Source organism: Mirounga leonina, unplaced genomic scaffold (assembly GCF_011800145.1).
Source record: "Mirounga leonina isolate KUSES-001 unplaced genomic scaffold, KU_Mleo_1.0 Mir_93, whole genome shotgun sequence".
Taxonomy (NCBI): domain Eukaryota; kingdom Metazoa; phylum Chordata; class Mammalia; order Carnivora; family Phocidae; genus Mirounga; species Mirounga leonina.
In genome coordinates, this window is record NW_023270854.1 from 20205590 (window position 1) to 20217921 (window position 12332).

Sequence of the window (12332 nt, forward strand, 5' to 3'; positions counted from 1 at the left end):
TATTCCAGACTGTCTACCACACCTGGGCCACAGCACAAGGCCGTTGAATGGCCTCTAGCAGGAGAAATGGAGAGGAAACCATTACCGAAGACTGTGCTGTGTTATGACAGAAGTGTGCACGAGGCCCTGGGAGGAGAGAGAAAACAGTGATTGTGTCTGAGATGGGACGTCTCCGAAGTCATAATGAGTCCCAACACGGCTTCATGAGGTGGGCCCAGTTAGTCAGTTCCACTCAAGTCCATATTTCTGGCTTGTCTAGAAGCAGCTCTGGAACATATGATAAAGATGTAGACCCTGTCTGGGTTAGGCAGCTCAGGTTCCGACAAGGCTGCAGGTGGTCACCAGGCTGCAGCGAAGGAGAGCTGACCCTGGGGCCTTCCTATCACATCTCATCAAATCTAAGACGCAGCAGTGTGTCATGTTAGTTTAGCCCTTCCCTGGCAAGACCTGGAATTGAAATGAATGGCACTGATTTTGAGGTCATAAAATATTTAAAATAATTGTCTGTGGGGCCAGTAAGGTGACATCATCTTGTTATCAGGATGCCATAAAATACAATGCTTGTCCTGTTTGATGTTCCCTGTGCATTTGTTAACTGGAATGTATTCCACACCTTAGCATCTCTGAAAATGGGATATGTTTTACAGTGAATGGTCTCTAAGACTAAATGAAAGTATGCCACTTTTCCTTGGTCTTGTCAGCAAATGGTACTGTATGAATCTTCAAAGCAAGTTTTACACCACTTTGTATTTTGCCATTTTTCTTTCTCAGAAGTATGAAAACACTGTCCTTTGTCACCAACATTATCTGGGAGCTACATTTAGCATTTATTTAAATGGCAAGAGAAGCAAATCATCAACCAGCTATATGAAAACTCACTTCAGCACTAAATCAAAGAATGCTGCAGCTGGATGAGGGCCTTTTCATTTTTGCAGGTAAGGAAACAGAGGGCAGGGGCCTGGGTGGCGCAGTTGGTTAAGCGTCAGACTCTTGGTTTCAGCCCAGGTCATGATCTCAGGGTCCTGGGATAGAGTCCGCATCAGGCTCCATGTGGAGTCTGCTTGAGATTCTCTCTCCCTCTCCCTCTTCCCTTCCTGCTCATGCTCTCTCACTCTCTAAAATAAAAAAATAAATCTTTTTTTAAAAAGAAGAAAATAGGGGCCAGAGAGGCTAAGCATTTTTCCCTAAGTAACACAGTAAGTCACTGGCAGAGCCAAAACAAATGTCCAGCTCTCTCACTTTCAGTCAGAAATTTTCCTATTTCTATTTGCTGTAGGGGAACTTTATTCCTTTATATACATGTAAATAGTTCAAGGTGAAATGAAGCAAAACAGCTGAAAGCAGGAGTATTATCAAAATCATTTTAAGACACATGAATGTGGGGCACCTGGGTGGTTCAGTCGTTAAGCATCTGCCTGGGATCAAGCCCCGCATCGGGCTCCCTGCTCCGTGGGAGGCCTGCTTCTACCTCTCCCACTCCCCCTGCTTGTGTTCCCTCTCTAGCTGTGTCTCTCTGTCAAATGAATAAATAAAAATCTTAAAAATAATAATAGTAATAAAGTTCTTTTCTATTGCACCAGGATACATCTGGGCAGTCTATTTTTTAACACAAACTAAGACAAACATATTTGTACACTCTCAAGCCCTTATTTTCACTAAGGTTTGCTGCCAGGTTTATTTTTGCTTAATGTTTATCTCTATCACAAGGGCTAGGAGCATACTACAATAAATTTGGCAAGTGCTAAGTGCTGCTGACTGTAAATCTATCAAAGAGGGGCACCTGGGTGGCTCAGTCAGTTGGGTGTCCAACACTTGATTTCAGCTCAAGTCATGGTCTGTGGGTGGTGAGATCTTGCCCTGTGTCAGGTTCTGCGCTGGGCTACAGCCTGATTGGGATCCTCTCTCTCCCTTTCCCACTTCCCTATCTAAAAAGCAATATCTGTAAAGGGATAAACTGAATATACATTAAGATACAACTCTTCATTAAATGACTTGAGTTTATTTTCCTGGAACACATCCAATCAGAAAAGAATATTGTTTTCCTTCAATAAACTGGGCCAATTAGATCTTGTATGCCATGCTAGGAGGGAAGAAAAGGCAGTGCTGCTATGTTCCAATAAGAACATTTCCCCCAACTTCCCCCATCTCTAAGTTATTTGCCTTCTATAATCATTCAGGTGGAAAAGACTGATAAGACAGTGTTGGGCAATTCTTTCTGATTATTTCCTTTGAAATCTCTACCAGTAACAAGATTGATCAATGCTTTCATTATGCAAATGTTTCTTATCTGTTGTTCAACTTTCAGATGACCACTGGATATCAGAGATATATGAGGATGTATTCTATCCCAGACACTTTAGAGATTACCAAAATCATAGATGACATAGACCCCTGCCTCAAAGACTCTAAAATGTAATGATTCATTCCATCCAACAAATGCACAAGGAAAATCAAACAGGGAAAATGTAATGTTTTATGGCACCCTGTAAGATGAGGAAATCACCTTACTGGCCCCACAGATAAAACTTAAACAATTATTTTAAATATTTTATATCCTCAAAATCAATGCCATACATTTAAAGTTCAGATCTTAGTGGGAAAAGGCTCAATACATACTCCCCCTGCTCCCACACCTCACCATTATCCATTCCAGAATGTTCTCAGGAGGAACTCTAACATCAAGGTGTTATGTGAGTATGAGCTTCTACAATAAGTGTCAGAGAACACTGGAAATGAGCTCTGAACTTATGAAGGTAAGAAAATGAGAATATTCTATTCATTCAACTCTACATGACAATCTGATCTTAAACTAACCTTGCTAAATCAGTTTCCTCATGTGTATAAAATTAAGGCTAGATTAAATGGCCTTATGACATTCTAGCTCTACCTACTTGAATTGAGGATGTAATTATCTTTGAGAAACAGCATTAAACTGCTAGCTTCCCAACACTCCCATTTTTTCAAGATTCCATTGACATAATGATTCAAGATATTCAACATTCCAATTTTTCTGCAAAATAAATTGCTTCATATGTAATTTATAGTGCCAATCTAACAGAATATTAACAGAGAAAGATAACTCCAGGAAGGCCACTGAGTGATTATATGAACAACAAAATCAACTGAGTCCAACTCCAGAAAACTTATTATAGCTGAAGGGGAGCAAATTTTGCCACCCCAAGATATGCTTCTTTGGCATATTGGTTATTTTAAGCTGGTTATTTTTAAGAAATAGCAGAAATAAGAGAAAGTCTGAAAACCAAGTAGACGTTACCCTTCTGTAAAAGGTATTTACATTCCTAAGGGAAATCTCATTTGTAAGGGTATTTCTCCCTTGCTATGACAGGAAGGGGGGGAAATGACTCAATCTTTAGAAACTCTTATCTAGGAGAAGGCATGGAATTAAATCTGCTTAACAATCTTACCCTTATTTACTGCGTTTTTCCTAGTAACCTCCCATAACCAACCCCCCCCAACCCCAACATCTTCTTTTGTCTTTAGCTGAGGATAGTATTTAAGGTGATGGTTTCAGTCATTATGGGAATTACTCAGTTTTTCTGGGTCTCTTCCATGTGTGCTGGAGGTATATGTGTTATTAAAAACTTTGGTTTGATTTTCTCCTATTAATCTGTCTCATGTTAATTCCTAGACCAGCAGAATAATCTTGAAGGGCAGAGAAAAAATTTTCCTCTCCAACACAGCTCAAATGCATTAATTCAACAAATATTAACCAAATGCCCCATATATGCCAGGTGTCATTCTAGTTGCTTGGGATATATCAGTAAATGAAAAAGACAAAAGTTCCCTGCCCGTGTGCAGGTTATATTCTAGTAGAAGAATCAGAACAAACATTAAAAAAAAAATGGTAATTTACATTCTACATTAGAAAATGATAAGTGTTATGGGGAAAAAATAAGCAGGGGAGAAGCAGAAGTGTGTGGTATGGGAGGGAGCAATTTCAAGAAGGTGATCAAAATTTCCTAGAAAAGGGCAATTCAGCTTTTTTCGGTGCCAAGCTATGTGCCTATAAGAAAGGAATATAAATTGTGTCTTTCTTACTCTTCAGGTAAATGAGTACTAAAAAACAAAATTCAACAGAGTAAATTTGAAGATCTAATTGGCTTTATTAAATGATTCATGAATGGGCAGTACCCCATCTGGCAAATACAGGAGAGCTCCACTGAGCTAAACAAAAGAAAGGTTTTCAAAGGCAGAGAGAGGGCATAAAAAAAGAAGGAATTTATTAGCATGGAATGCATTGTTTAGGCAAGGTTGCCCTCTTAAGAGGAGCTCAAGGGGTCTATCAGTAAATTTTCCTTGTACTGACCAGGAAATTCCATGATGACTGGGTCAAGGTTACATTCTTGGGGGGTTGAAACTACAGTTAGTTTAGGTATTAAGTCTTGGTTTACTGACTTGGGGCCTTAATCTAAGTGATACTACTGTTTTGGGCCTGTGGTTTTCTTTTTAACACAGCCCATAAACTTCGATCCTCTTTTTTTTTTTTCTTTTAATTCACAAGGCTTTGGAAGAAAATGTATAAATTATTTCTTTAAAAACAACAAACCTTCTATAGCTACAATTTCATCTCCTGTCTGTGTGGGCCCTTGATGTCTCTAAATACAGCAAGCGTCTTCTGAATGTGGTTCACTGTTCTTTACCACTCACCTGCCAAGTGCCATTTCCTTGCTCCCTTCTATCTAATCTAACACCCCCAGAACTACATAAGTGCCCCTATAACACATTCTCAGAACATTCTGTATGTTTCATTTGAAGTTCTCATTTCAGTTAATGGTTAAATTATTTGTTACATGAATGCTTCCACTACCAGATTAAATTATTTGTTACATGAATGCTTCCACTACCAGATTATAGACCACATGGAGCAGAGACATAATCATCAAAGCCTAGCATAATACCTGGGGCATTTAGTAGGCATACATGAGTAAATAAATGACTCATTCTTACATGATCTTTTACATTCCATTACCTACTAGTGACCAATGCACCCAGCCTTCATCAGTCTCCCCCTGTCTTACCCTTCTAGAATACTGTTAAATAGGAGAAAATCTAAGTGGTCAATGAAACCATATACAGAACAGTTTTAAAAAACAAAACACAACAAAACAGGTATGGTATAGCAATATAAGAAACATCTGTGTAGGGGCGCCTGGGTGGCTCAGTTGGTTAAGTGACTGCCTTCAGCTCGGGTCATGATCCTGGAGTCCCTGGATCAAGTCCCGCATCGGGCTCCTGCTCAGCGGGGAGTCTGCTTCTCCCTCTGACCCTCCCCCCTCTCATGTGCTCTCTCTCAAATAAATAAAATCTTGAAAAAAAAGAAACATCTGTGTAAATTCATGTATACATTCCGAGCTCTGTCACTACTAAAAACAGTCCAACAACATCTGTAGTTGTAGAGAGGGAGAATCTTAAGCAGGTTCATGCCCACCCCAGAGCCAACATGGGGCTCCACCTCATGACCCTGAGATCATGACCTGAGCAGAAATCAAGAGTTGGACACAACCGAGTCACCTAGGTGCCCCTCATTTGCCCTGATTTTTAATTTACTATTGATATTGCTCCTAAAGTCATCAACTCTTTGGTCACCTATTCTCCCCCAAAGACTAACAGTTTATTTTCTCTGGACACATCCCTTCAGTTGCAGTAATCAATCACAATTTAACTAACCCACTATCAATAAATAAGTTTCCCTTATTAGGCTAACAAATAAGCCACTTAAAACACCATGGCTTCAACCCCATTTTCATTTTTGATTTTTGTGAAGAAATTCTGCTGTGGTTATTACAAATTTTTTTTTTCTAATTTGTTGCTTTTCTGCGAATTAGAACTATTGTGATGAGTACTTAGTCTAGTAATGTTGATGTAGATTGTATTCTTTTACTTCTATCATAAAATATTCATCTTTTAAATTTTATTCAATCATTTATAAATGTAAAAAACATTCCTAGCTTGTGGACTGTACGAAGGCCAGCAGCAGGCTAAAATTTGACCTGTGCGTCATAGTTTGCCCACCCCAGCTCTAGAACACAGTTATTTCTCATCATCTAGAAAGCTATGTGATAAGAACCTTAATCAACATTTATTGGGGGTACCCTTTTCAGCTGAGGTCAGAATGTATGGTCCTTGGATGAGATACTGTTTGAATTATTGAACCAAAGCCCTGGTTTGGGTCATTCTTGACAACAATGACCTTCCTTCCAACAGCCAGAGAAGCCCCCGCTATGCAGTTAATGCTAAATTCGGACTTTTTCATTTGAATCTGACACTACGGGTCACAGAGAATGCTATGAAAAACATATGCTATGAAATCTAAACATTTCTAGAACCTAAAACTGGGCTAGAGGGACTCCAGCTCCTAATAGGATTTTATACTTCAGGACCCTAGATGACTCAAAGGGGGGCTCCTCCCCCCACTATTCCCACTGGGTATTAGAGAAATCTCTAGCATTCCAGTCATCCTGGCAGATCCTCCACTCTCCTCTTTGTCCCTTATCTCTATACCTGACTCACCCTTTCATGTTTAGGGGCTCCCTTCTGTTGCCATCGCTAAGTGGAGGCCCTTCACATTGACATCCCACTGTATACAGATGGAAACAAGGGAGAAAATGATAAGTCACATGCAGGCTAGGATGTGGATGTTATATCATCCCCTGCAAAGTTACTTTGTAGACCCAGGCACCAGGTAGCAATCAGAAATTTCTACTAATCCATGAAAAGATTAACCTAAGCAGGATCTGTTCAAAATAGTGATGTTACCAAACTTTGTATTTCACTTTTTGTTGCCCCTTTCCACCTTCTTTCTCCTTCCCCACTTCACCTCTCCTCTTTTCTCCCTGACTTGAACAGATGTTGGGGAAGCTATGGTCATTGGTCTAGTCAACTAGCTGAACGTGCTTTAACCATATGCAGAAGGAAGAGACTTCAAGGATGATAAGTTACAAGGGTATTTCCCTTGGACCTCCACTCCCACTTCATGATGTCAAGCCTATATCTTGCTGAAGACCCAAAGCCAATTTTTCTTTCAAGGGCCACCCCTTTACAATGGCAAAAGCATGTGCCAAGGCTCAAACACTCCTCCATTATGCAATTCTAGGTAGGGTGACAAGGAAGAGACCAGGTACGATGCATGTCCATTAGTGTTCTACTAGGAACCCTGGGGCTAACATATGCTGAAGAGAAGACAGTCAGAGTGTGAATCATAATGTCTTACGTCTAAAGAATATATCCAGTTTACAGAATGGAGAAAGATGCTTCTCCCTCCTCAAAAAAAAGAAGAAGAAGAAGAAAAAAAAAAAGAAGAAAAAAGTTATACCTTGAAGTGGGAAGGAAAGGGAAAATAAGAAAGATTATTTTTCTTTTTTTAAAGATTTTATTTGACAGAGATAGAGAGAGAGCACAAGCGCGGAGCAGCAGAGGGAGAGGGATAAGCAGGCTTCCCACTGAGCAGGGAGCCCGACGCGGGCTCCATCCCAGGACTCTGGGATCATGACTCGAGCCTAAGGCAGCCGCTTAACCAACTGAGCCACCCAGGCGCCCCAGAAAGATCATTTCTTAACATACTCTAGCACAGTCTTTAAGAGTTGTAACTGGAGGGCGCCTGGGTGGCTCAGTTGGTTAAGCGACTGCCTTCGGCTCAGGTCATGATCCTGGAGTCCCAGGATCGAGTCCCGCATCGGGCTCCCTGCTCAGCAGGGAGTCTGCTTCTCCCTCTGACCCTCCCCCTCTCATGCTCTCTCTCTCTCTCATTCTCTCTCTCAAATAAATAAATAAAATCTTAAAAAAAAAAAAAAAAAGAGTTGTAACTGGAGAATGAATGCCAGGGGTTGAGCTCAAAACCACATTAGGGGCAGTAACCCAATCAGGCAGTTTCTTAATCTTGTCATCGTCAAAGAACACAGTGCCCTCTAGTGGGAAAAAATTTTAAGCCGCCCTTACTACCAACACTGAGCCTTATCTATTTCTACAAAATACCCACACACAGGCAGCTACATGGCAATAATCATGATCAGCTGAAATTCTGAAATAATTGTATTTATCAATAATATCTGACATTGGACACTTACTATGTGTGAGGCACTGTGCTAAGCAAGCGTTTTACAAGTATTACCTCATTTAATACTGTGTAAGGCAGGTACCCTTAACTCTGCTTTATAAATTGAACTTAAAACTACAACTTGCCCAAGGCACCCCAGCCAATAAGGGCAGGGGGGTGGGGGCAAGGGACGAAATAACTTTTATATTTTAAACTGTCTTAAGGGGCGCCTGGGTGGCTCAGTTGGTTAAGCGACTGCCTTCGGCTCAGGTCATGATCCTGGAGTCCCGGGATCGAGTCCCGCGATCGAGTCCCGCATCCGGCTCCCTGCTCGGCAGGGAGTCTGCTTCGTCCTCTGACCCTATCCCCTCTCATGTGCTCTCTCTCATTCTCTCTCTCTCAAATAAATAAGTAAAATCTTTTAAAAAAAAAATAAACTGTCTTAAGAAAACTACATGCTGGGGCGCCTGGGTGGCTCAGTCGTTAAGCGTCTGCCTTCGGCTCAGGTCATGATCCCAGGGTCCTGGGATCGAGCCCCGCATCGGGCTCGCTGCTCGGCGAAGCCTTCTTCTCCCTCTCCCTCTCCCACTCCCCCTGCTTGTGTTCCTGCTCTCACTCTCTCTCTCTCAAATAAATAAATAAAATCTTTAAAAAAAAAAAAAAAAGAAAAGAAAACTACATGCTCACACACAAAAAGCCAAGAACTACAGCAGAAATTTGGAAAACATTTGCTACAACTTGCTCATTTTTTTTAAAAAGATTTTATTTGACAGAGAGAGAGACAGTGAGGGGGGAACACAAGCAGGGGGAGTGGGAGAGGGAGAAGCAGGCTTCCCGCGGAGCAGGGAGCCCGATGCGGGGCTCAACCCCAGGATCCTGGGATCATGACCTGAGCCGAAGGCAGACACTTGACTGAGCCACCCAGGTGCCCCCAAATTGCTCATTTTTAGTAACATATTGCAAGCTTTAACTTGTAATAATGAAATAAGTAAGCCTGTTCATGAATAAAATTTTTCATATTTCCTCTAAGTCTCTCTCAAAATATTGAAGATTTAAATGATTTTAAGTGGTGCTGAATTACTAGTCAGGGGCATCATCATGTTCCCTCTAGCCCTGGGTGAAACAAGTTATGCACAATATTCTGCTGTCATCAGAGCTTCTGAGTCCCCTTCCAAAAGACTTTTTTTTTTTTAAAGATTTTATTTATTTATTTGAGACAGAATGAGAGAGAGAGAGAGAGCACGTGAGAGGGGGGAGGGTCAGAGGAAGAAGCAGGCTCGCCGCCCAGCAGGGAGCCCGATGCGGGACTCTATCCAGGGACTCCAGGATCATGACCTGAGCCGAAGGCAGTCGCTTAACCAACTGAGCCACCCAGGCGCCCCCAAAAGACTTCTTTATGCTCATTTCTCTTATCTCTTGTCCAAAAACCCAAGTAAATTATTCAGTAAATTAAATGGCATTTACTACTGCAGCCTAAGACAAATCAACAGACCTCTAAACATTATAAAAAAGGAAACCTATATTCTGAGAACTTTACACTAAAACATCATAGTAGCCGCAGTAAAAGTCGCTCTATACCTCTGAACAAAAACTAAATAAAGCCTGCATTCTAATTTTAACTACCCAGAGAAATTGCTAACATAATGCATTTATGCCATGGTATCAGATTTTAAGGACTAATTACTGGAAAGAAGGAAAATAATTGGTTTTAGTATTTGGAAAAATTCAATTTGGCTGCAACCACAAATCAATGTAGGGACTAACACAAAAGATTAACATTCACTTTAGGCTGCATCAAAAACATTGGTTACCTTCCTTTTGCCTGAGGATAAAATCCAAAATTCTTAGCTGAACACTCCAAGGGTCTTAGATGGGTGCCCAGGCCACTCTCTCAGCCTCATTCAGAGAACCAAATATTTATCTATCACTTCAAATTAATGCTAGACATAATTCTAGTTGTTGGGAAGAAAACAGTGAATTAAAAAACAGTCTCTGCCCTCAACTTTAAGGAAAATAAAGTAGAAGTAGAGGGGCAAAAATAGTGGTGTAGGGGAGTGCTGGGGATTAGGGTAGGCCTTTCTGATAAAATGACATTTGAGCATACATCTGAGGGAATCATGGCATATTTCAGGAAAGACTGCCCAAATGAAGGATATACAGTGCAACAGCGTGGGGACAGAAGCATATTTGTAGTTATTTGAGAACAGTAAGACCAGTGCAGCTGAATCAGAGAGCAAATCCAGTGGTAGGAAATGCTCTGGTTTTGGGAGTGAAGGGAGAGGTGTTGGCACACTACAGAGGACTTCTTAGGCTATGGCAGAAACTTCACATTTACTCTGAGATGAGAAGCCACTGGAAATTTTGAGAAGAGGTACATCTCAGATATGTTTTTAAAAGAATAAGCCTTGCAGGGCGCCTGGGTGGCTCGGTTGTTGGGCGTCTGCCTTTGGCTCGGGTCATGATCCCAGGGTCCTGGGATTGAGCCCCGCATCGGGCTCCCTGCTCGGCAGGAAGTCTGCTTCTCCCTCTCCCTCTGCCCCTGCTTGTGTTCCCTCTCTCGCTGTATCTCTGTCAAATAAATAAATAAAATCTTAAAAAAAAAAAAAAAAGAATAAGCCTTGCAATAGTATGGAGACTAGAACAGGGAGGCACAAGGGTAGAAGCAGTCTTACGTCTTATTCCTAGTGCCTCCCCCCAACTAGAGGTATCACCACATAACCAGCTAGTATTTACTGTGTCATATGTGCCAGGCATAACTTACACCATTTAATCCTCAAAACTACAAAGTAGCTGTTACAAATGGGAGGGAAAACAAAAAAGACTCAGGCAAAGTCAAGTGCTTCATTCACAATGAAGAGCTAATAAATGGTGGAATCATAAGCTTGATACTATGGTGCAGGTTTCTTCCACTGTTCTTCCACAACACACCCTTGCGAGTCAATGAATTCTGAACCAGACCATTTTACCACTCAAGTCTTTGCACATTATTACCCTCTGCCTAGAACACCCTTCCACCCAATTTCTTTCATGGCAAACTTGTTCATTTTTTAGATCAACTCAATTTCCCTCGTGAGTGAAATCATTCCTGATCTTCTCCAGGCCACTTAGCTGCTCCATCTTTTGTGCCTTTATAGCAGTTTCTCCATCTTCATTTCTCTGAAACGATACTTACTGGTTGTACTATAATTGTGTCCATTTATATCTTTCCACCATTATGTTCCTCAAGATAGAGTCATGCCTTCTTATTCATCATCACCTCTCCCGCTCCATTCCTCCCCTCCTCCATCCACCTCTACACATATCTTGCACAGTGCCAGGAGCCAAATAAATGCTAGCTGGATGGAGTAACAGATTATTAAAGAATCAAATGTAGAGTCCCCATTCTACTCTTTACATCTTGCATATTGGTGCCACAACAGAAAGAAAAAAAAAGATAAATATGAGATGGTGGATGTAATAACTAGATGGGTGTGGGGGGGGACTCTTCACAATGTGTATGTATATCAAATCATCACAACGTACACTTTAAATATTTTGTCAATTATACCTCAATAAACCTTTTTTAAAAATTAGCCAAAGGAGAAGAAAAAATAAAGTGAAAAAAGAGAGAAACCAAGAAACAGACTTTTAACTGTGGAGAACAAACTGATATTACCAGAGGAGAGGTGGGTAGGGGGATGGGTGAAGTAGGTGATGGGGATTAAGGGGTGTACTTGTCTTGATGAACACCGAGTGATGGAATTGTTGAATCACTATATCATACCCCAGAAACTAATATAACACTGTATGTTATATTACTCTCTACACTGTATAACACTCTACTGGACTTAAAATTCTAAAAAAATAAAGAAAAAAAGTGGATGGATGTTAACTAGACTTATTGCGAACATTTCACAACATAAACAAATATCAAATCATTGTACACATGAAAATGTTATAACTCAATTTTTTAAAAATAAAAAAATAGAGCATATACTCTAGTTTATATTAAGTAGAGCTCTATATCATTTGTAAAATATAGGCTTTTTTTTTTTTAAGATTTTATTCATTTATTTGACAGAGAGAGACACAGCGAGAGAGGGAACACAGCAGGGGGAGTGGGAGAGGGAGAAGCAGGCTTCCCGCTGAGCAGGGAGCCCGATGTGGGGCTCGATCCCAGGACCCTGGGATCATGACCTGAGCTGAAGGCAGACGCTTAACAACTAAGCCACCCAGGTGCCCCAAAATATATGCTTTTAAACAACAAAATATTGAAAGCTAGAGAACATCCCAAAACTGA